Below are 21,449 nucleotides of genomic sequence, written 5' to 3'. Positions count from 1 at the left end.
GGGTTACCTCAGATTACAACAGGATCTGGACCAGATGGGCCAATGGGCTGAGAAGTGGCGGATGGAGTTTAATTCAGGTAAATGCAAGGTGCTGCATTTTGGGAAAGCAAATCTTAGCAGGACTTATACACTTAATGGTAAGGTCCTAGGGAGTGTTGCTGAACAAAGAGACCTTGGAGTGCAGGTTCAAAGCTCCTTGGAAGTGGAGTCGCAGATAGATAGGATAGTGAAGAAGGCATTTGATATGCTTTCCTTTATTGGTCAGTGTATTGAGTACAGGAGTTGGGATGTCATGTTGCAGCTGTATAGGACATTGGTTAGGCCACTGTTGGAATATTGCGTGCAATTCTGGTCTCCTTCCTATCGGAAAGATGTTGTGAAACTTGAGAAGGTTCAGAAAAGATTTACAAGGATGTTGCCAGGGTTGGAGGGTCTGAACAACAGGGAGAGGCTGAACTGGCTGGGGCTGTTTTCCCTGGAGCGTCGGAGGCTGTGGAGTGACCTTATAGAGGTTTACAAAATGATGAGGGGCATGGATAGGATAAGTAGACAAAGCCTTTTCCCTGGGGTCAGGGAGTCCAGAACTGGAGGGCATAGGTTTAGAGTGAGAGGAGAAAGATATAAAAGAGACCTAAGGGGCAACGTTTTCACGCAGAGGGTGGTATGTGTATGGAATTAGCTGCCCGAGGATGTGGTGGAGGCTGTTACAATTGCAACATTTAAGAGGCATTTGGATGGGTATATGAATAGGAAGGGTTTGGAGGAATATGGGCCGGGTGCTGGCAGGTGGGACTAGATTGGGTTGGGATATCTGGTCGGCATGGACGGTTGGAGCGAAGGGTCTGTTTCCATGCTGTACATCTCTATGTTTCTATGTTTACATGCAAGCAGTGTATTTTATATCTTATTTGGATGTGACTAATACAGAAGTCTTAAAGTCACATGGCTGATTGCCATTATATTGTTCAAACAGATATTTCACAATGTTACAATGTCCGGTAATTGCTGACTTTCTGTGACAAATAGTGAATGGTTTACAGGAACTGGTTATTGTATTATAACAATTGTATGTTAATGGGTAAGGGTCTTAGATAATAGGATTTCTGTTTTGTTCCTATTGTTGGTCTTCACATGCCGTTGTTAATAGGTAAGGAGGTACGTTAATAGGAACAGAAGGCAGTTAATAAGATCAATAACCAAGGCTATCAGTTTTGTCCAGGGAGAACAAGCACCTTTGCCTGGCACATGTATAGCTCCAGAGCATTTTGACAGTTAGGAGACAGCAGCCAGATCCTCACTGTGATTTCCAGTCTCACTCTGTCAGAAGACAGACACGCAATCGAACCTGCAGTAAGTCACATTAATAGGGGATCTTTTAACCTTTGAGTTCCCAATACACCATCATAAGCAAGAGAATTTTTTTTCTTTTGTGGTTCTCAAACTTCATCAGCTGGGTGGGCCAGCATTTATTGTCTGTCCCTAGACACTCTTGAGAAGGCGGTGTTGAGTTTTTTCTTCTTGGGTGAAGTCTTCCTCATTCTTAATTACCATTGCCTTAGATCCTCCTTACACCCATCCTCAAAACTCTCCTTAACACATCCTCCTCTTCCTGACACCAGCCTCTCCTCCTCCACCTGTTCTTTGTCACCATCATACTCACCCTGATTCCACAATCCCTCCCCCTAAACTCTATCCATTCTGTCCATTATCAAATTTCTGTTCACTTCCTCAAATAAACTATCCACCTTACTCACCAACAATCTTCTCATCCTCCAACTTACTCCTCACTCCAGACCTTCCAGATACCCATTTTCCCCATCTCACTCTATTCTCCTCTTCATGCCTATATTTCTCATGTCCTTGTAAATCTATTACCCCCTCCTCCTTGTTAAAGTACAGATTTGAGTTGGCCTAGGAAATCCCTTGTGGACTCAACCCGTAAGTCTCTTTTGGTTTGTCCCCGAGATCGTACTCTTTGGTAGTTTGGAATAAAAAATCCTCTTCCAGACAATTTAGTTTAATTTTTGTCATCTCCTTTATTTACCAATAGCATCACTGTTATAACATAACACTGATACCATAAGCTAAACTAATTAGTCCTAATAACCCAGGAGAGTAGGATACTGCTCTTCCTTTAAGAGCCCTCGCACGCTACTCTGTCTTACTGTCACAAACTGGCTCCATTTACACAAAAAGTTTACAAAAACACTGCATGTTCGTAATTAGACAGAAAACAGTGAAGGACAATAATTCATAAGAGAGAGAAGTTAATTGACAAGTCAGTGTGCACTTGACTGATCACTGCTACAGGCCCATAGCCATTCATCAGGAGGGAAAAACAAATCCAGCCGAGTTAAGCATCTACTGGCGAGATAAGATAAGTTCCTATCAGAAAGAGGTACCAGTCTGAATTAAATGGGAGATATCATAAGGTAACCTTGCACAACTCGCATGTCAGATGCAATTGTTTTACAAAATGGCTTCTTATCAACGTGGGCAAATTTTTGACCTTAAAATGACACATTGTGCCAGAATCTCTTCAGTGATAGGTTTAGAATACTTTTTAGTCTAGGAGCAGACTCCTGCTTTTTATCTTAAGCACAGAATCATTCTGTACCTGAGGCTGAGACGTTACCGTAAGGTTGCATTTAAACTGATTCATTAGCCTCGAATTAAATTTGCTTTCTTTTCAGAGTTGTGATTCAAATTCAGATAAGACATAAGATCTGATTAGTTAGAATTGACAGTGGGGCAGTCATGGTATGCAAAAACAACAAGTACGTTAAAGCTTCATCAATATTACTTTTTACAGAGTTTGCATTTCATAACCAGTAATGGTTACTCATCATCATCATCATCAAGTGTCAAAATGCAATTAAGTTCAATCCATAGCAAGTAAGCACAAAGAGTTAATTTTCTACTTGCTTCGGCAGTCCCAGCACTAAAATGGTCTCTCTCTCTCTCTACTTTCTCTTTAGTCTCTCTCTCTTCTCTCTCTCTCTCTCTATTTCCTTCTTCCCAGCTTGTAAGGTTAATAAGAATCCATTATAATTGATAGGACCTGACTGTAAATTACAAGGCTTTTGATGATACTGAGTTTCGTTTTGAGGTCAGAATCAAACACCGTCATTGATTTAACAAGGGAACAGCCGTGAATGTTATCAGTCGGTGTCCTGTTTATACAGATTCACTGATGTTAAGGCAAATGTTCTTAATTGCCTTAGAGCATCCTGTTATCACTTGGTGTCTTTCTCTTCCACATAACTTGGGTTACCCCTTTTTTTGTCGTGGCCTGACCTTCCCTACCTGTCAATTTTCTAGTGTGCAGCAAATGTGCTCTACAATTCAGCATTATATTTTAGTCTAAATGTTTAGGGACAAGTTTTAAGGCTATAGACTTTCTAATCCTTACCCTCATCTTCCTCCTTTGGCTCAATTCCCTTCTTCCCTCCTCCCCACATCACTCCTCATTATTCCAATACTCCTTACCCCACCTTGCATTTTTCTCAACCAGTCATAACTTCTTCTCCTTAATTCCTCTCGCTAGCCCTATTCCTCCTCCTCACCCTTCATTCCGCCTCCTCTGGCCCACTGGTACTACCCAGTGTCTGATGGCTTTTTGAAGATTATATTCAGGGCCTCTACAGTTCATTGGTGGTTTAATGTGGTTAATTTGCAAAGCATGAAGAGTTTTGATAGAGTAACTAAGGAGAGACTGTATCCAGCAGTGGAGCAATCACCAACAGAAGGTTAAGATGTAATGTAGAAAAAGAAATGATTTGGAGATGCCGGTGTTGGACTGGGATGTACAAAGTTAAAAATCACACAATATCAGGTTATAGTCCAACAGGTTTAATTGGAAGCACTAGCTTTCGGAGCGATGCTCCTTCATCAGGTGATAGTGGAAGGGCTCAACCCTAACACAAATTTATAGCAAAAGTTTACAGTGCGTTGTAACTGAAATTATACAATCAATTTTTCAATGTATAATTTCAATTACATCACACTGTAAATTTTTGCTATAAATACTGTGTTAGGATTGAGCTCTTCACTATCACCTGATGAAGGAGCATCGCTCTGAAAGCTAGTGTGCTTCCAATTAAATCTGTTGGACTATAACCTGGTGTTGTGTGATTTTTAATATAGAAAAAGAAAGAGTGAGATTTAGGAGAAGTTGGTGGGGGGGGGGGGGGGGGGGGGAGCAATCTAAAGTGCAAATCCTCTCAGTTTGGGGAGGGAAGAATTGAGCAACAACTTTAGGTGAACACTTCAATAGAAAGAATATTCTAGAATGGTGTGTGAGTAGTAGTCATAGAGATGGGGCAAAGTGTTGGGAAAGGTACTGGACAGTGTACCTCAATCAATGCACCACTGCAGCCACAAAGGACCTATTGATAATGTTCTGTTCATTTTGATTTTAGGATCTTATGTTGCTTTCCACTTGATACAGGAGGGTGTTACCTCTACCCACCCAAGGTGGTACTGGCTGCTGTATCAGAGTGAATTGTAGCAATATTTCGAGGCAACCATCATTCCACTTAATCTGTCCTACACTCTCTTACATTATTCAGATGAATTTGGAATGAATGGTATACAAGTACAAAGTGTGGAGTAATAAGAAATAAAACAAAAATGTGTTGAGTTTATGACTCTTGATTTAATTAAGATGTGAATGGGGATTTGATGACCAAAGCCTTCCTTGCCCTAGGTCTTTATTTTTATTGAAGAATCCCTTTTCACATGAATTCGTGATCATGCACCACCAAATAATTTTAAATTTAAAAATCACATAACGCCAGGTTATCGTACAACCACCTGATGAAGGAGCGGTGCTCCGAAAGCTAGTGCTTCCAAAAAAACCCATTGGAATATAACCTGGTGTTGTGTAATTGTTAACTTTGTCAGCCCCAGGCCAACACCGGCACCTCCAAGTCATGGCAAATAATTTAAAATGTTGCATTGGAGTTGTTCTTGTACAGTGTGTCTTAAAACTAATTTCAATAACACATTGTAATTTAAAGACAATTTCACATATGTAGAGAGTGACGTGACAGACAGTAAACCAGAGATGAATGATAATTCTGATTCCACTAATATTCTTATGTACTTTATCTGAACTGTTTGTGTGGTTAAACATTATTTGCTAATGATGTACACAAATGATCAGTTCACACATCACATTCACTGTGAACAGTTTATCAATTCAGTTGTTGCAACAGTCTCATCCCATTATAGATATTTAAATAATCCATTTCAACGAGAAGTCTGCAAAAACACACAAGTTTCAATCCCTCACAAATTTATATTATTTTCCTTCACAGCTCACTCTACCCAGTCAGTCCCTATCTACAATTGAATTTCTATTTGTTTCTCTCTCCCCCTCCTTCTTTCCCTCAGACTGAGACCGACCCCCATCAGTTTACAGCTGGCAGGAGGCAGGGGGACTGGGTGAAATTATGGGATGGATCTGTCAGTGTCCTTTAATCCCGCAGATTGTCAGAGGGGTGGAGTTTTTCCCGCCAATATTCCATCCCGGACAGAAGAATGGAAAGATCCTCTCAGTGAAAGTGTGGGTGAAAGTGTGGAAATGGGACATGGTGTCCGCATTGTAAAATGACACCTGTCCATCTTCATAGTCCAGGAAAACCCCGATCTTCCGGGGATTCACACTCGGGGAGAGGGGGGTCCACGCAGGGGACGTGGCAGCAAGATAATAATTTACTGATGTCAACCACACAATGCAAAATCCGGTCTCCGGTTCTAGTTCGATTCCCCCTTTCCTCTTCACAGACTCTCGGGCCACTCCCAGACCCCATCGACTCTTCTCCCCCACCTCCACCTCCCAGTAATGTCTCCCTGATGTGAATCCCTCTGATCCCAGGACACAGAGCCGGGAATTAAACCTCTCTGGTGAGTCAGGGAGCGGCTGCCGTTTGTCTCCGAGTCTCACACTGGTCCGGTCCTCAGACAGGATGAGCCAGGGATTCGCTGTGTTCGGATCCAGAGTCAGAGAGGCTGGAGCTGGGGTAGAGATCAAATAACACTATTAGTGGTTTAGAGAGAAGAAGGTGAGTGGAGTATTAAAATGAGCGAATACGTGTGTGTGAAAGAGAGAGAGGCTTTTAGATTGTTGGGTAAAAACATTGAGGAGGGTTTGATTGAGGGGCTGGAATTGATGAGGAGAAAAGGGGCGAAGGGGAGGGGATTGTGGAGAGGGTAAATGCGAGGGATTTTTGTGGAAATTAGGGGACTTACGGGAAGTAGTGTGGTAGAATAGAGGAGGAGGGGTCCTGGGCAGTCAGGGTAATGGATTGTGGTACAGAGGATAATGCGGAAGGGAAATGGGTTGGGAGTGAAGGGGCAGTGGGGAAGGGCATTGAGGGGCTGATAGTGAAGAAAGAAAAGAGATTGTAATGGGTAGGGGAGCAGAGGTGACAACAGACAAGATGATCGGGGTAGGAGATACGAGAGTGGGTGAGGAAACTATGGAGAGGATAATTTGGGGCATTCTGAGAGAGAGAACTGTGCATGCAGGGTGGAATTGTGAGGAGGAGAATTGGGATGGATGGGGATGGAGCAGGCCAGTTATCGAGGGAGATGGCAGTGGAGAGTGGGAGAGACGATTGTGCTGGGGGCATAGTTGGAGAGGGGAGGAAATTATGCAGGATCGAATGGGATAGTGGGAGAGAGTACAGTGAGTGAGAGTACTATCTAGGTGGAGGATTGTGAGGCAGAGGAGGTTAGAGTAAGGGGGAGGGGATTGTAGATAGGGACAGGATCAATAAGATTTAGATGTATAATAACACGCTTTTAAAAATACAATGAAATAAAGATACAGTGTTTCTCATCTGTTAAAATTTGATGCAATCCAGTGGCATCTTGAAACGTTGAATATAATGCACGATTTTACTGCAATAGAGTTACCCTCCACTGCTCCTCCAGGTGCTGCTTGACATCCGTCAGGGTCACTGTAATGGGATCCGTGGTCCCGGTTAAGGACCCTTTTCAAGTGGACATAGACAAGTTGAGTGAATTTGCAAATGTGTGGTAGCTGCAATATAAAGTGGTAGTGTGCGTTGCTATCCACTTCAGTAGGAGAAACAGAAAGTCAAAGTATTATTCAAATGGTGATATATAAAGGAACATGAATGTCCTTGAGCACTGGTCACTGAAAGTAAGCTTGCAGATTTCAAGAGCAGTTAGGAAGGCAAATAATATGATGACTATCAGTGCAAGATGGTTTGAGTACAGGAACAAGAATATCTTCATAGAATCAGAAAATATTTACAAGGATATTGCCAGGGTTGGAGGATTTGAGCTACAGGGAGAGGCTGAATAGGTTGGGCTGTTTTCCCTGGTCATGAGGAGGGGAAGAAGTTGTTATGATTACAATCTGACCATCATGATCTTGTCAAATGACAGAAAAGGGACTGAATAACCTACCACTGCTCCAAGTTGTTTGTTCTTTTGTATCCTTGTGTCTTAATAACACCACTGGAAACCCCATCAAAAGTAATATAATGTATTTGTTATCTGGTTGTCCTCCCCAAAATGCCTAAACCTCAATAACGGCAAAATAGTTCACTCAATCCCTATCTTCCAACAGTGTCTAGTCCTCAAACATCTATCACTGGTTCAAAATTCTTTGGGCCATGCTGTGGGCTCATAGCCAGCGGTTAAAGAGCAGGCATTCTTTTCCCCCAGAATCTCCTTTGTGATGATTTCTCTGTGACTAGGAGGTGAGTTTATTCTTCTCACTGCTGCTCCTTGCTCCTTTGCTCTCCTTCTGCCCTGTTATACCGATGTTGTGGGAAAATTATAACAAAGTACCTTTAATTCAGCTGCTTATTAAGAAATCTCACAGATAGTCAAATACCAAAACAATTATTTCAGCTATATTGCATGTAGCAACCAAAATAAGTCTCCTCAAGTAAGCAATTTGAGTCTCATAACTCACCTTGGAAATTACCAGATTGTTAGTGGAATTTAGCTGTGATTCCAAATTGTAACATCTGTTCGTAAATGTCCACAGAATCACAGAACCCCTGCAGTGTGAAAGCAGGCCACTCTGCCCATCGAGTCCACACCGAACCCCTGAAGAGCATCCCACACAGGCTCAACATCCCCCCATCCCTGACACCCTGTATTTCCCATGGCTAACTCACTTAACCTACACACCCCTGGACACTATGGACAACTTAGCATGGCCAATCCAACTAATCTGCGCATCTTTGGACTGCTGGAATCAATACATGTCCAATATACATCCATCAAAAAGGATCATATGTGGGGACCCCACCACCTTTCCCTGAGTCTACAGTTACTTCTGTCACCTCCTCTGCCCCAGAGCCCATCGACCCTCCTGGTCACCCAGCACAGAAGCATCAAAACCAGATTACGTAAACAACTGCCTTGTCTGCCACTCAATTGGCTGACATCAGTAAAAAGGTCATGGTCTTCATGTTACTTCTGATCCGTACTCCTTCTTAGATGAGATTTACCAGGAAGGGATATTCAATGGGTTAGACAGAGAGGAATAAACCAGGTCAATCCTTACATGCCTAATCCTGTAAAATCAGCATAAAATCAGCTCTGCCAGATCCACAGAGTACCGGCAGTGGTACCCTGGAATAAACGAGGTCAATGGTCCTAGTTGGTACTGGATATGAAAGGGGGGAGGGGGGGGGGGGGGGGGGGGTGCGTGGTGGTGGTCCCAAGGATGGTTTGCATAAGTGTCGTCAGAGATAAAGGAAACATCCAAACTGTTCTGAGGAAGGGTCACCAGTGATTTCTCTTCACAGATGCTGCCAGACCTGTTGACCTTTTCCAGAAATTTCTGTTTTTGTTTCTGACTTACAGCATCCACAATTATTTCAGCTTTTACTTCTCATATATTATTAGCTTGGACACCCTCAGAATATACCCCTCCCCAATTAATGTTGGATGGGGAGTATCAAAGATGGCATGATGAGCAAGAACCGCTTAGCAAGTGGACCCTCATGTTCGAAGGAATGGATATCAATGTTAAATGCATCTGAGTACCCACTTGTTTAGCAGACAACCTCACCTATTCTGGTGATGCACACCAGTGCGAAATTATAGCCAGCAGCAACACCAAAGGGCCATTGTACCCAAATGTCAAGGGAGGACAAGCAGACAGGAGATTGAAATAACCGCTGAAGTTTTTCATGGTTGAGAACAGGATCAGGAAAACAGAATGTGATTTGTATGTTCATGATCACCGAGGCAACCACATAAATGAATTAACTTAACACCACCGCCACCACCTCCCCACCCCAAACCCTGTACATAAGTTTGATACAGTCTCATCAATTGTAGTTCATCAGGAACAGCTCCCGCCACTGCTAAGTATCCATTCTAACAACATGGAGGTCTGTAACAGACTCACAGTCTTCTTCCCACTGTGGGAAAAGTGGGGCTTCATCTCTGTAGAGAGAAAGCTCCTCCCATATTCACCTCTGTTAGAATTCATTGTGCAGCATGTCCAAGGGCAGAGTTATAGGGAACAGCCAGAAACATTAGAGTAGATGAACTGACTAACCAGTGATAACCCTGGTAGTGTTCAAACCGTGAACCAATTCAAACCATGGCCATCGCAATCAAACACACAGGCAATGAGAATCTGAAACAAGCTCAGAGTTCTGACCCAAATTTGAATCGCATCCTCCAAGGGAAATACCAAGGCAGATATAAAAAAGAAAATAAAAATTCAATCTGTTTTTGCCTGGTTGCTATGTTGGGCCATTCCATGGCCACGATCAAATAATTTATCAATATCATGATGGCCATTGACATTAAGGGGTTGATATCATCCGAGAAAGCATAGAAGATTTGCGCCAGTGGCCCAAACTTGACAAAGAGCATCATGTTACATTATTAGTTAATAGAACAACACATACCAGTATGCTAACAAGGGAAACTTAAGATCCACATGACCATGAGAGGGCCCATGGACCAAACTTCAGCTTGACTACATCAGACCCCTACCTACCTATCCAAAGAGATTCCAGTATGTTCTAATTATTGCTGATACTTTTACAAATGGATTGAACCATTCCTACACACACAAACACAACAATGATCCTGACCAAGGTCTTGACCAACATGTTTTTAGAATGTGGGGACTTACCCAAAGTACCCAAAGGCACCACTTCACTGGACAAGTCATGCAAGAATTCATGGTGCTCTTTGACTCAACCAAATGTTTCACATTGCCTACCAGTCCAATCCAGTATGAATCAAACATTTAAAGATAATTTAGGAAAACAGAACAACATAGTAGCACTACGTGGGATGTTGTACTATCCATTGCCCTTATGATTGTAAGGAAATCGGTTTCAAGTTCCACGGCGTTAACTCCACATCATCATATGACAGCGTGACATGTGAGTAGAATGAAGTCTCTAGTAGGCTCGGATCTACTAGAATGCAAAACAGTTGTCCAAATGCACGAAGCTATTGCCACATGCTGCTGGAAAACATAAGAGCTGTGCAAATGGCTGCAGCAATAAAAATCAGCACAAGACAAAATCAGAGTTATTCTTATTTCGTTAGCAACATTCAGCCATCAGGATATGAGGTGTGGCAACAAGTTATGTTACAAGTCTATGAGCCTTATTCCTTCCTAGCCCCTAGGCTTTTGGTACCCCATTCCATTGTGAATAAAGTTAGCTCTTCAGTATATCAACTTGTCTTGGATTCAGGCAAAATGGAATAGCACCACATAAACTAAGTGAAGTCCTATTCTCCTCAAAATAACTCCCATCACTTTCACACTCGGTTGGGGGAAATGGAGTCTGATATACATCGAGAGCTGGATAATCCCAGTACCCGCTTTGGCCTCAACTACAGATCGGACCTTCAGAGTCAGGATCACCCCCATACCACTCTCAGATGCCATTAAGGATGAGGAGTTGATGCCAACTTCCTTTGCAACTAAACACTGTTCTTGTAATGTTCCCAACTGATCTCCCTACCTAGGGGCTAAACACAGCACCACACGTGCAAATTGCAAGACCCAGTTATAGAATACGCCTGGTTTGAGGAGGTCCCCTTCCCATACACTAATAACCAGCTCTGTTGAGGATGCAGTCTCACTGGTCCCAACAATGGGACCAACTGTGTAAACCTGCCTCAATTGTTACCATTCACTGAACCCCAACACCCACACATTAAATGTGTTGAAAGAAAAGGGGCACGTGGAATGGAAATTTGACAACTGAGTAATGTTACTTAAAACATAAATCAGACATTGAACAATGATATTTATAGGAAATACACTTGACTTTGTTTGGAAGTGTGTCAGAGAAAACACTCCAAGGTAACAACACTCCAAGTCTACTCAATGCTCTTTATTCCTATATTGTTTAAGCATTATTGGTTTTAGTAGAAATGTTGCCTGGGCAAATGGGAAATGAAGGTATCCAAGATACCATGGTACAACACATCTGTTGCCATGGTGTAGGTCAATTGGATCCTTTGGATTTCCCCTGTGAAATCAAATAATTTCAGGTGTAATAATCAACTTATGGCGTACAGAAAACCCAATGGGAGTTCCTTGCTTTATTATATGAATGTAGGATCACAGCTGATTGAAGGAACTCTCTGAAAATAGTGAATGGTGGGTGGGGTGCCTGGCACATAGACAGGACAAAAAATTAAAGTTAGGCCTACGATGTCCTGGAAGATCCCACCAGGCAGAATTTCTAAATTATGAAATTAAATATGGGACAAAGGCCGGCAGTGGAAATGTCTTCCCCAGCCTGTCCCACAAATATTCCAGGACCTCATAACAGACTGGTGATTAACCCTAGTGGTAAAATTTAGTTCAATAGTTTACACCACAAATATTTGCTGATAATAATAGATATATCAGGGATCCAGCTACTGGAATGAAGTCCTTTTCTACTGAAGTGACGATACTGTCACCTGACTCCTAGAATAATGGGATGAAGAACAGGAAATTTGAGACAAGCCACAGCCCATAACTAATAAGTGTGAAAGAAGGAAACTCCTTCATGATCTAGCTACAGCATATGGGCCAGGACTGTCAACAGCTTGGCTAATTTGGCTAATAAATTTATTTGGCTAACTTGGATAATAAACTCAGAAACTTGACTCGTCATGTCAGACAAGTCTTGGAGTAATAAATGAGGACTACCAGTAGGAGACAGCAGGACAATTGATGGAAAATCAGACTAGCCATCACTTAGTGACCATCCTCAAAGATCATGCAAAAACCATCAACCAGGGTAAAATCGTGGATGACAGCAGGCAGCAAAATGGCACTCTGCATAGCATCTATGGAAACTGGCTGGTGGAGCAACTAAGGGAGGACCTCAGACAAGCTAGCCAAAGGCAAGCCAATTCCTGGATCAGCAATGAAGAGCTGAAACATCTGGTTCAGGAAAGAAGACAGATCAATTTTTTCAGCTGCCAATTGAGGCAGTTAACCAAGATGTTGGTGGCTCAGTGGTTAGCACTGCTGCCTCACAGCGTCAGAGTGCTGGATTCGATTCCAGCCTTTGGTGATTGTATGTGTAGAGTTTGCACATTCTCTCCGCATCTGTATGGGTTTCCTCCCACAGTCCAATAAGGTGCAGGCCAGGTGAATTGGCCATGCTCAATTGCTGATAGTGTTAGGTGCATTAGTGACAGGGAAATGGGTCTAGCTGGGTTACTCTTCAGAAGGTTGGTGTGGACTTGTTGGGCTAGATGATCTGTTTCCATACTGTAGGGAATCTAATCTAAAAAAAATGTGCTTTAACAACAGCTGCAAGAACAGTCTTGGTGAGGCCCTAGGCTTGGTGCTAGGAATCCCAATTATTCTTGATGATGCAGTGGGATTGAGACCTTTTAAGCTGAAAACATAGCCTTTATAAAGAAAGGAATGTGGGTGGAGTATAATAGTACTTTTCCATATGCTGGAGAAAGAAAAGGGACACTGTAAGGGACCACTCTAAGTAAATGAGAACAAACGGACCATATTATTGTATATCCATACCCTTTCTCTTAGTGAACCTCCCCTGCATATTTTCAAATAATTATTGAATTAAACTGCACTTTCGAGTCAAGGAGTCTGAGGATTGACGTCACAACATATGGGGAGGGGAAGAGAAAGTCAATCGCTTTCATGTATCCACTTCAATCAGGAAACACCGTTATGGGGAGTCAACATGCAATGTCATTGATATCACTTTTTGTACTAAACCTCACATTCTTGCACGGATAGGTATAATGGAACTAATCAACATCCATCAAAGGTGAGGTTTTAGCATCTGGGGCTGAAGCATACACATTCTTCAGTGGATTGGCCTCCTTTCACATTTAACTGTAGAGCTCTTTGCATTTACTTTGGTTTACTGGCAGTTAAGATTGCCAATTGGAAAAGAGAGATATCCCAGAAGATGGACATGCTTACTATCAGTAATACACATATTCACATGCACTTTCTCTGCACGAGCCCAGGGTTATTATCACTACCCTTACCTCTATTGTTCCTGTTACTGGATTTTGTATATTGTAATGCAGGCTTCTTTTATGTCTATGTATTTGATTCTCACGAATTTTGTATGGGTTGTCACGACAGATTTATTTTCTCTCAATCTGTACATGTAACCAAATCACTCAGCAAGTGTATAGTGGTTTGCAATAGCTTTCACAATGACATGGCACCTCCTTTTCCTAACAATAACCAAAACCAACCTTCTACAACTGGCAAAAATAAACTGAAAGAACTGCAGATGCTGGAAATCAGAAACCGTTCCAAAGAAGGGCCACTGCACTCGAAATGTTAAATCTGATTTCCCTCCACAGATGTTACCAAACCTGTTGTTTTCCCATAATTTCTGTTTTTGCCTCTACAACTAAATTTGAAATTCATTTGCATTAGCTTTTTCCGTTCAAAAAGGGGGAAATGTAACAGCCTCCTGGCTACTAAAATACAAATAGATTGCCAACTTGGCCAAACAGCAAGGGATGGGTTAGGGTCAGGTTAGCCAAGTTCCTCAAGAAACTTGATACATTAAAAACACAACAGCCAGCTACTAAAGACATTAGCATGGTATAAAATGACGCATCTGGTCAACATTTACACTGGATAGATATATCCCCAACAATGGATGGTGTGGTGGCTCAGTGGTTAGCACTGCTGCCTCGCATCACAAGGGATGCTGGTCCAATTCCAGCTTTAGGCAACTGTCTGTGTGGAGTTTGCACATTCTGCCTGTGTGGGTTTCTTCCTGGTGCTCTGACTTTGTCCCACAATCCAAAGATGTGCAGGTTACGTGAATTGGTGGTGCTAAATTTCCCATAGTGTTCAGAGATGTGTAGGTTATGTAGGGCAGTGCGTCTGGGTGGGATACTCTTCAGAGGGTTGGTGTGGATTTGTAGGGCTGAGGGGCTCTTTCCACACTGTAGGGATTCTAATCAAATAAAAGAGGACTGCATACTTTCAACCAAAAATGAGACAGAAAGGCACCCAAGGCCCTGCTACACAAAAAAAAGAAGTTTTAACAACCCATCCCAATAATGGTTTGACAATGATTGTCAATGTTTTGAACCATTAAGTGGGTCTGCCTGATTGGCTAGAACTGTAGAAAGCTCCATAAAACTATAAGACAGGGTTTACCTGCAGGTTGCTATCTTAGACCTTCTAGAAATGAAGAAGAAGTGACCACTGTGGCAGAGGAAAGGACCAACTGAACTCCCAGAGTGAGAGAGAAAGAGAACAATGGCTTTGCAAACCAGATTAAATTTAACAGACGCTCTGGGGTCACGATTAGGAATAGTTTTGAGAGCATTAAAATCTTTCTTTGCTTGTTCCTTAGCATAGTTGCAACAGTTTGTTTTGGTGTCAACTTGTGTCTGTAGTGATTTGACTGTTTCATTATTGTGGGATACCTGGGAAAATTCACTTATAATCTATTGGTCAAAGTGCCTTAAAGGGCTCAGACAATAAAACCAAGCAGCATCTTGTCTCAGTCCACTCTCCTGAGTGGAAAACAGTTTCACAATATAGAACTGGTGCAGAGCCCTCAGAATGAATGGCACGTCTGATCAAATTCATAGAGTGGTCAGTGGGTTCTCTCCTCAATCAATGGATCACTCAAAATATCAGCTGCATCATGTCTAACTTTTTTATCGCTCTCCCTTATGAGAGTTTATGGAAATCTCTACTTTGTAGAATTTATGTTCAGCCTATGGATATTTACCTCTCTTCTGTTTTGTACTGAGCACTTCAATTAGTTCACCGTACTCCCTCCTTTATCCAACACAAATTCTGCTTCTGCTGCCTCTTCTCTATTAAATTGAATAATTCCACCCAACATTTAGGCATCCATTAACACTGTGTCTTCCAGATAAATACAGTAAACTGTCATCCAAATCAATATCCAGATAGGGACAATCTTCTCTCATTTAGACATTCGGTTTCTCTATTCCATTTGCTAGACTGATCTTTCACGAGTCTGATACACAGAGCTGACGGCTTCAAATACTCACCCAGATACACACAGAGTAAGGAAAATATGAAAAGGGAGATTCTATGGGATTGACAACTGGCAATGCGAGTATTTAAACCGGATCTTGGAGCTTATTTAGTCCCTTCACAACTGGAGTTTTCATCAGGAAAATTAATACGTGTTTACCTGGGTGAATGGTGTGTATCATTTGTCTCCAGACTGTAAACTGTAAAGGGCCGGTGAACTTTCCAATAGGCAGCGCAAAATCTGCTATTGAGAGATCCTGATGATTATCACTAATCCTAAAATTATTAAACAAATGCAAAATAAAAATTCCACTCTGTTAGAATATTTCAAAAATGACTTAAATAGTCAAGATTTCAGCACATTTGTGTTTGAACAAATGTGATTAAAAGTGAAATATTAAGTTGTTTCTAAAACAGAACAAAAGATAACATGAGAATGCAAAGGCAAGGATTGGAAAAACCCAGGTCAAAGAAAAGTCATAAACTTATAACTTTAGTTACTAAGACATCACTCAGCACAGGAGATCATAGACATTCCCCTGTGTCCTTGCTCCATTGTAAACGGAGACTGGAACAAAGATTGAAAACACTTCAAAGCCTCATGTCAAACTCTGTAACAGATGGGGCCCACAACCCTCGGAGAATCCTGCTCCTCTACTGCCCGCCTCTTTAACATCTCTGATTTCAGTCACTTCTCCATTGCGGAACTTGGCCCTTCTGCTGTGGAGGCTTTCAGCTTTGAATTCCTTTTCTAAATTTTTCCATCTTGCTATTGCTATTTTCTTCTATAAGATGTCCAAAGCCAGTCAGATATATTAATCTCTCGGTGTTATGTTTTGCTTTCATTTACTGCTGTCAAATGACCTGCGACCGTACATTTCATAAAAGGTACTATATAATCACAGCATTGTGTTGATGTGGTTAAGCAGGTTACGGTGTGAGTTAGTGTCATAAAAAGCTTTAAATTTTGACTGTCACGAGGTAATGAGTGACAGAGACGGGTGGTCATGGTTAACTGGAAACACGGGCTGTGTGACCCTCTCAGGGTCGGGGGAAGGTCAGAAACACACAAACAGCCCAAATTCAGTCAGTGATCACTTCCAGCCTGTGAACCAGGTTGTATTATTTACAGGCACCTTGTCATTGATTACAATATTGTCAATCAGTTTTATGAAATCTAATACTGTTTCAATCATACATTACAGTCGCCTGTGAACATGAATAGAGTTACTGTCACTTAATAAATTAACTCTTAAAGCGACAAGAATAACTAGGAAATAACCCCATAATAACCCATCCCTGAGTTACTGAGCAAACTGTGCAGAGTTTCAGTAAAGAGCATGTCCTACCTTCTCTTCTGACAAGCTTCCTCCTGAAAGAAATGAATCACAAACAGTGAGGATGGCAGTAACAGATTTCAGGAGGAGACAGACAGGCTGCTGAAATGAGCAGACACAACACGGAAGTGTAAAGTGATACATTTTGGAAGGAAGATTGAGGAGAGGGAAAAATAAACCGGAACTGACCAGTATTATTGCTCACAGACGCAGTGACTCTCAAAGTCCCACTGTACCAGACACACCCACACACTCTGCATGTGCAACTATAACTGGATTACAACAGGAGTCCCAGGGGATAATAAAACCTGAGAAATTTGAAGACACTGTATTAGCAAAGGAAGTCTGGACCAGGCCAGACTCCCTTAAGGCATTTCAAGAAAGTAGCCTGAACCCTAACTTTGCCAGTTGTTGTTGCGGTTCTGTTCACCGAGCTGGAAGTTTTTGTTGCAAACGTTTCGTCCCCTGGCTAGGCGACATCATCAGTGCTTGGGAGCCTCCTGCGAAGCGCTTCTTTGATGTTTCCTCCGGTGTTTATAGTGGTCTGTCCCTGCCGCTTCCGGTTGTCAGTTTCAGCTGTCTGCTGTAGTGGTTGGTATATTGGGTCCAGGTCGATGTGTTTGTTGATGGAGTTTGTGGGTGAATGCATGCCTCTAGGAATTCCCTGGCTGTTCTCTGTCTGGCTTGCCCTATGATAGTAGTGTTGTCCCAGTCGAATTCATGTTGCTTGTTGTCTGCGTGTTTCCTACTAAGGATAGCTGGTCGTGTCGTTTCGTGGCTAGTTGATGTTCATGTATGCGGATTGTTAGCTGTCTTCCTGTTTGTCCTATATAGTGTTTAGTGCAGTCCTTGCATGGTATTTTGTACACTACATTCGTCTTGCTCATGTTGGGTATCGGGTCCTTCGTTCTGGTGAGTTGTTGTCTGAGCGTGGCTGTTGGTTTGTGTGCCGTTATGAGTCCTAGGGGTCTCAGTAGTCTGGCAGTCAGTTCTGAGATGCTCCTGATGTATGGTAGTGTGGCTAGTCCTTTTGGTTGTGGTATGTCCGCGTTCCGTGGTCTTTCTCTTAGGCATCTGCTGATGAAGTTGCGCGGGTATCCTTTTTTGGCGAATACCTTGTATAGGTGTTCCTCTTCTTCTTTTTGCAGTCCTGGTGTACTGCAGTGTGTTGTGGCTCTTTTGAATAGTGTCCTGATGCAGCTTCGTTTGTGTGTGTTGGGGTGGTTGCTTTCATAGTTTAGGACTTGGTCTGTGTGTGTGTCTTTCCTGTATACTCTTGTAGTGAATTCTCCGTCTGGTGTTCTCTGTACCGTCACGTCTAGGAATGGGAGTTGGCTATCCTTTCGATTGACTTCGATTGACAAAACCCTAGCCAGAGAAACAATAGCCAACCTACTGGACATACAGAACAGAAAACAGGACGCTGAACCTATCAACAAAGATGGCATACTTAAACTACTGGACTTGTGCCTCACAACACACTTCACATTCAACAACCAGATATATGAACAAATCAACAGAACACCCATGGGATCACCGATCTCTGGACTCATAGCAGAGGCAGTTATGCAAAGGTTAGAACAAAAAGTCCTACCACAAATTCAACCCAAACTCTGGGTCAGAAATGTCGATGACACGTTCGTAATCATTAAAAACACGAAAATAGAAAAAACACACCGGATCATCAACGCCACACTCACAGGAATCCGATTCACGAGAGAAGAAGAAAAGGATAGCCAACTCCCATTCCTAGACGTGACGGTACAGAGAACACCAGATGGAGAATTCACTGGATTCTGGATCAGTGGTGCTGGAAGAGCACAGCAATTCAGGCAGCATCCGAAAAGCTTCGAAATCGACGTTTTGGGCAAAAGCCCTTCATCAGGAATAAAGGCAGAGAGCCTGAAGCGTGGAGAGATAAACTAGAGGAGGGTGGGGGTGGGGATAGAGTAGCATAGAGTACAATAGGTCAGTGGGGGAGGAGATGAAGGTGATAGGTCAGGGAGGAGAGGGTGGAATGGATAGGTGGAAAAGGAGCTGGGCAGGTCGGACAAGTCCGGACAAGTCAAGGGGATCATGTTGCTGGAGGTTAGAAACTAGGATGAGGTGGGGGAAGGGGAAATGAGGAAGCTGTTGAAATCCACATTGATGCCCTGGGGTACAAAGGTATACAGGAAAGCCACACACACAGACCAAGTCCTAAACTATGAAAGCAACCACCCAAACACACACAAACGAAGCTGCATCATGACACTATTCAAAAGGGCCACAATACACTGCAGTACGTGTTAGCTATAATCAAATTGGCCCTAAACACTTCAATCCTAGACCTCCTGGAGTCTCTGCGTTTGAGAACCCTCTGAAAAAAAACAAGGGCAACATAATTTATTTCGGCTTCATTGTTTGTCAGGTATGTGATACGTATTTAACTTGTTTTGAGTTATTTTGACATGTTTTGGGATTTCCCGTGAGATTGAATCATCTGCTATATCAGTGTATATTTTTCTTAATTAAATGAGCCAACAGAAGATGACGTGATACGCAGATTCATTTGCATATCCTGCTGTGTTCACAAAACATTATTGATTTGTGCAAGTACAGTGTGCTAAGGTAAAACTTCATGTTTCCCTCCAGTAAATGAGGAGTATGTTATTTATTCACGAGCTTTAATGTTATATCATTTAAAATTGGTGATCATGGCTGGAACAGATCAAATATTCCCTCACCTTCAGAAATATCAGCTCGTCTTTTTGTTCCATCTGTTTCTGTACAATTGAGAGTTTCTCCTCAACAGAATTTAAATTCTCCTGAATCTCTCGAAGGTTTTTCTCCATTGGTTCTACAACCCTCTCCTCTTCTTCCCTGAGATCCCTGAGTAAACGCTGCTCTTTCTCAGTGAGAATCTGGTGCATTTTAGTGAACTCGGATGTGATGTGGGTCTGCAGACTGCTCGCCTGTTCCTACCAAATGAAATGAGAAACCTCATTAATGTCCCGCGATAAAGGGAACAAAACTAACCGAGATCCCAGAAAACCAGCACAGGGAGAGCTCACCCTCACTTCGGAAATCTTCCGTTTCTGGGTCAGTTCTGTCTTTAAAGCTGCCGATTTCTTCTCTGTGAGAGATTCTATGGAGGATTTCATCTGATCCTGGAATTGCGACCAAAAATTGCATAATTAAAGCGTGAGACAGTGAAAATGTGATAAACTCTCAGCTTTCACGTTTCTCTGTTTACCTTGTAGATTTCAACAGCCTCATTGATCGGCAGGAAGCGGTGCTCTCTGTGTTCCCTCGAATCTCTACAAATCAGACAGATCAATTTCCTGTCAGTTTCACAAAACAACTCCAGTTCTCTCTGATGTTTCTCACAGCGAGGTTTACTTTCCTTCTCTTTCGGATCCAGCTTTAATTTTCGAGCCTCCTCGGCCAGATTCGCTAAGGCCCGATTTACCCTGAGGTTTCTTTCCGGAAACTTCTCTCTACATTGCGGGCAGGAGTTTATCTCCTTCTTTTCCCAACTCTGGGTGATACATGAGCGGCAGAAGTTGTGTCCACAATCCAGTGTAACCGGATCGGTGAAGAAATCCAGACAAATGGGACAAATTGTCTCCTCGGTCAGTCTCAGGAGCTGCTGTCTGGAAGCCATGATCACACTCAGCACTTCCGGATTCAAACAGCTTTCAGTTTCAATGTGACTGCGCTGGTGAACTCTTGCACTTGAAAGATTTCACGATGAATGTCGCTAAAAGTATTCACAAAGTCATTGTTCGAATCTGGTTTTGAGCTGTCGACATTTTTGCTGTGAGGAATACCAAACTTAAAATGTTGAAGGAGAATCCAGCTTTGAAGAACACAGAGAGACAGTTCACTCCGAGCTCTTGGTATTTTTGGAACAAGCTGCTGACCATCACAAGGAGGAACCGTGAGACTGGAATGGAATCAGTCTCAACAGGACAGACAGACAGACATCTTTGCAGGATGTGGGACAAGGAGAAGAAATATGAATAAAGTATAGGCACGGAGGACACCTGTCTGCTTTCTTGAATGCCAAGGGTTTTTACTATCAGCTGATTTTCTTTATTTCTGACACAGACTCGGTGAGAAGGGTTCATTGAACACAGAGTCTTACGGACACTTCCGGGAACTCACGGCATCATCAGAAAATGCGTAGCCCTAAATGTCCAGATTTCCTCGGTAAATGAACATTAGCAATAGTTGGAAAACTGCCTCTGCTCTAGTGATATGTGAAGAAGTGTGGCGCTGGAAAAGCACAGCAAGTCAGGCAGCATCCGAGGAGCTGGAGACTTGACGTTTCGGGCATCAGCCCTTGATCCTGTTCCTCAGATGCTGCCTCACCCGCTGTGCTTTTCCAGCGCCATACTCTTAGACTCTGATCTCCAGTATCTGCAGTCCTCACTTTCTTTTAGTGATAGGTGTCAGTTAAGACCATAAGATATAGGAGCAGAATTAGGCCATTCAGCCCATTGAGACTGCTCCGCCATTCAATCATGGCTGATAAGTTTCTCAACCCCATTGTCACACTCTCTCCCTGTAACCCTTAATCCCCTTGATAGTCAAGAACCTATCTATCTCAGTCTTAAATA

At 42.5% G+C, this 21,449-nt stretch overlaps 1 pseudogene across 1 annotated transcript; it reads right to left on the bottom strand.

Moving 5' to 3' along the window:
- Positions 1-5,419: 5,419 nt before the first annotated feature.
- Positions 5,420-20,576, bottom strand: LOC122541435 (zinc-binding protein A33-like; annotated as a pseudogene). The gene is made up of 6 exons (XR_015753048.1): positions 20,081-20,576; positions 19,899-19,994; positions 19,572-19,805; positions 16,858-16,880; positions 15,669-15,784; positions 5,420-6,021 (listed from the first exon to the last, which is right to left on the bottom strand). The product of XR_015753048.1 is annotated as a zinc-binding protein A33-like (transcript).
- Between the last annotated feature and the right edge of the window lie 873 nt (positions 20,577-21,449).

Source organism: Chiloscyllium plagiosum, unplaced genomic scaffold (genome assembly GCF_037043375.1).
Source record: "Chiloscyllium plagiosum isolate Xiang-an unplaced genomic scaffold, Cpla_swu_hap1 HiC_scaffold_35, whole genome shotgun sequence".
Taxonomy (NCBI): domain Eukaryota; kingdom Metazoa; phylum Chordata; class Chondrichthyes; order Orectolobiformes; family Hemiscylliidae; genus Chiloscyllium; species Chiloscyllium plagiosum.
The sequence above is the reverse complement of the archived record's forward strand: the minus strand, read 5'-3'. Positions and strand labels throughout refer to the sequence as shown.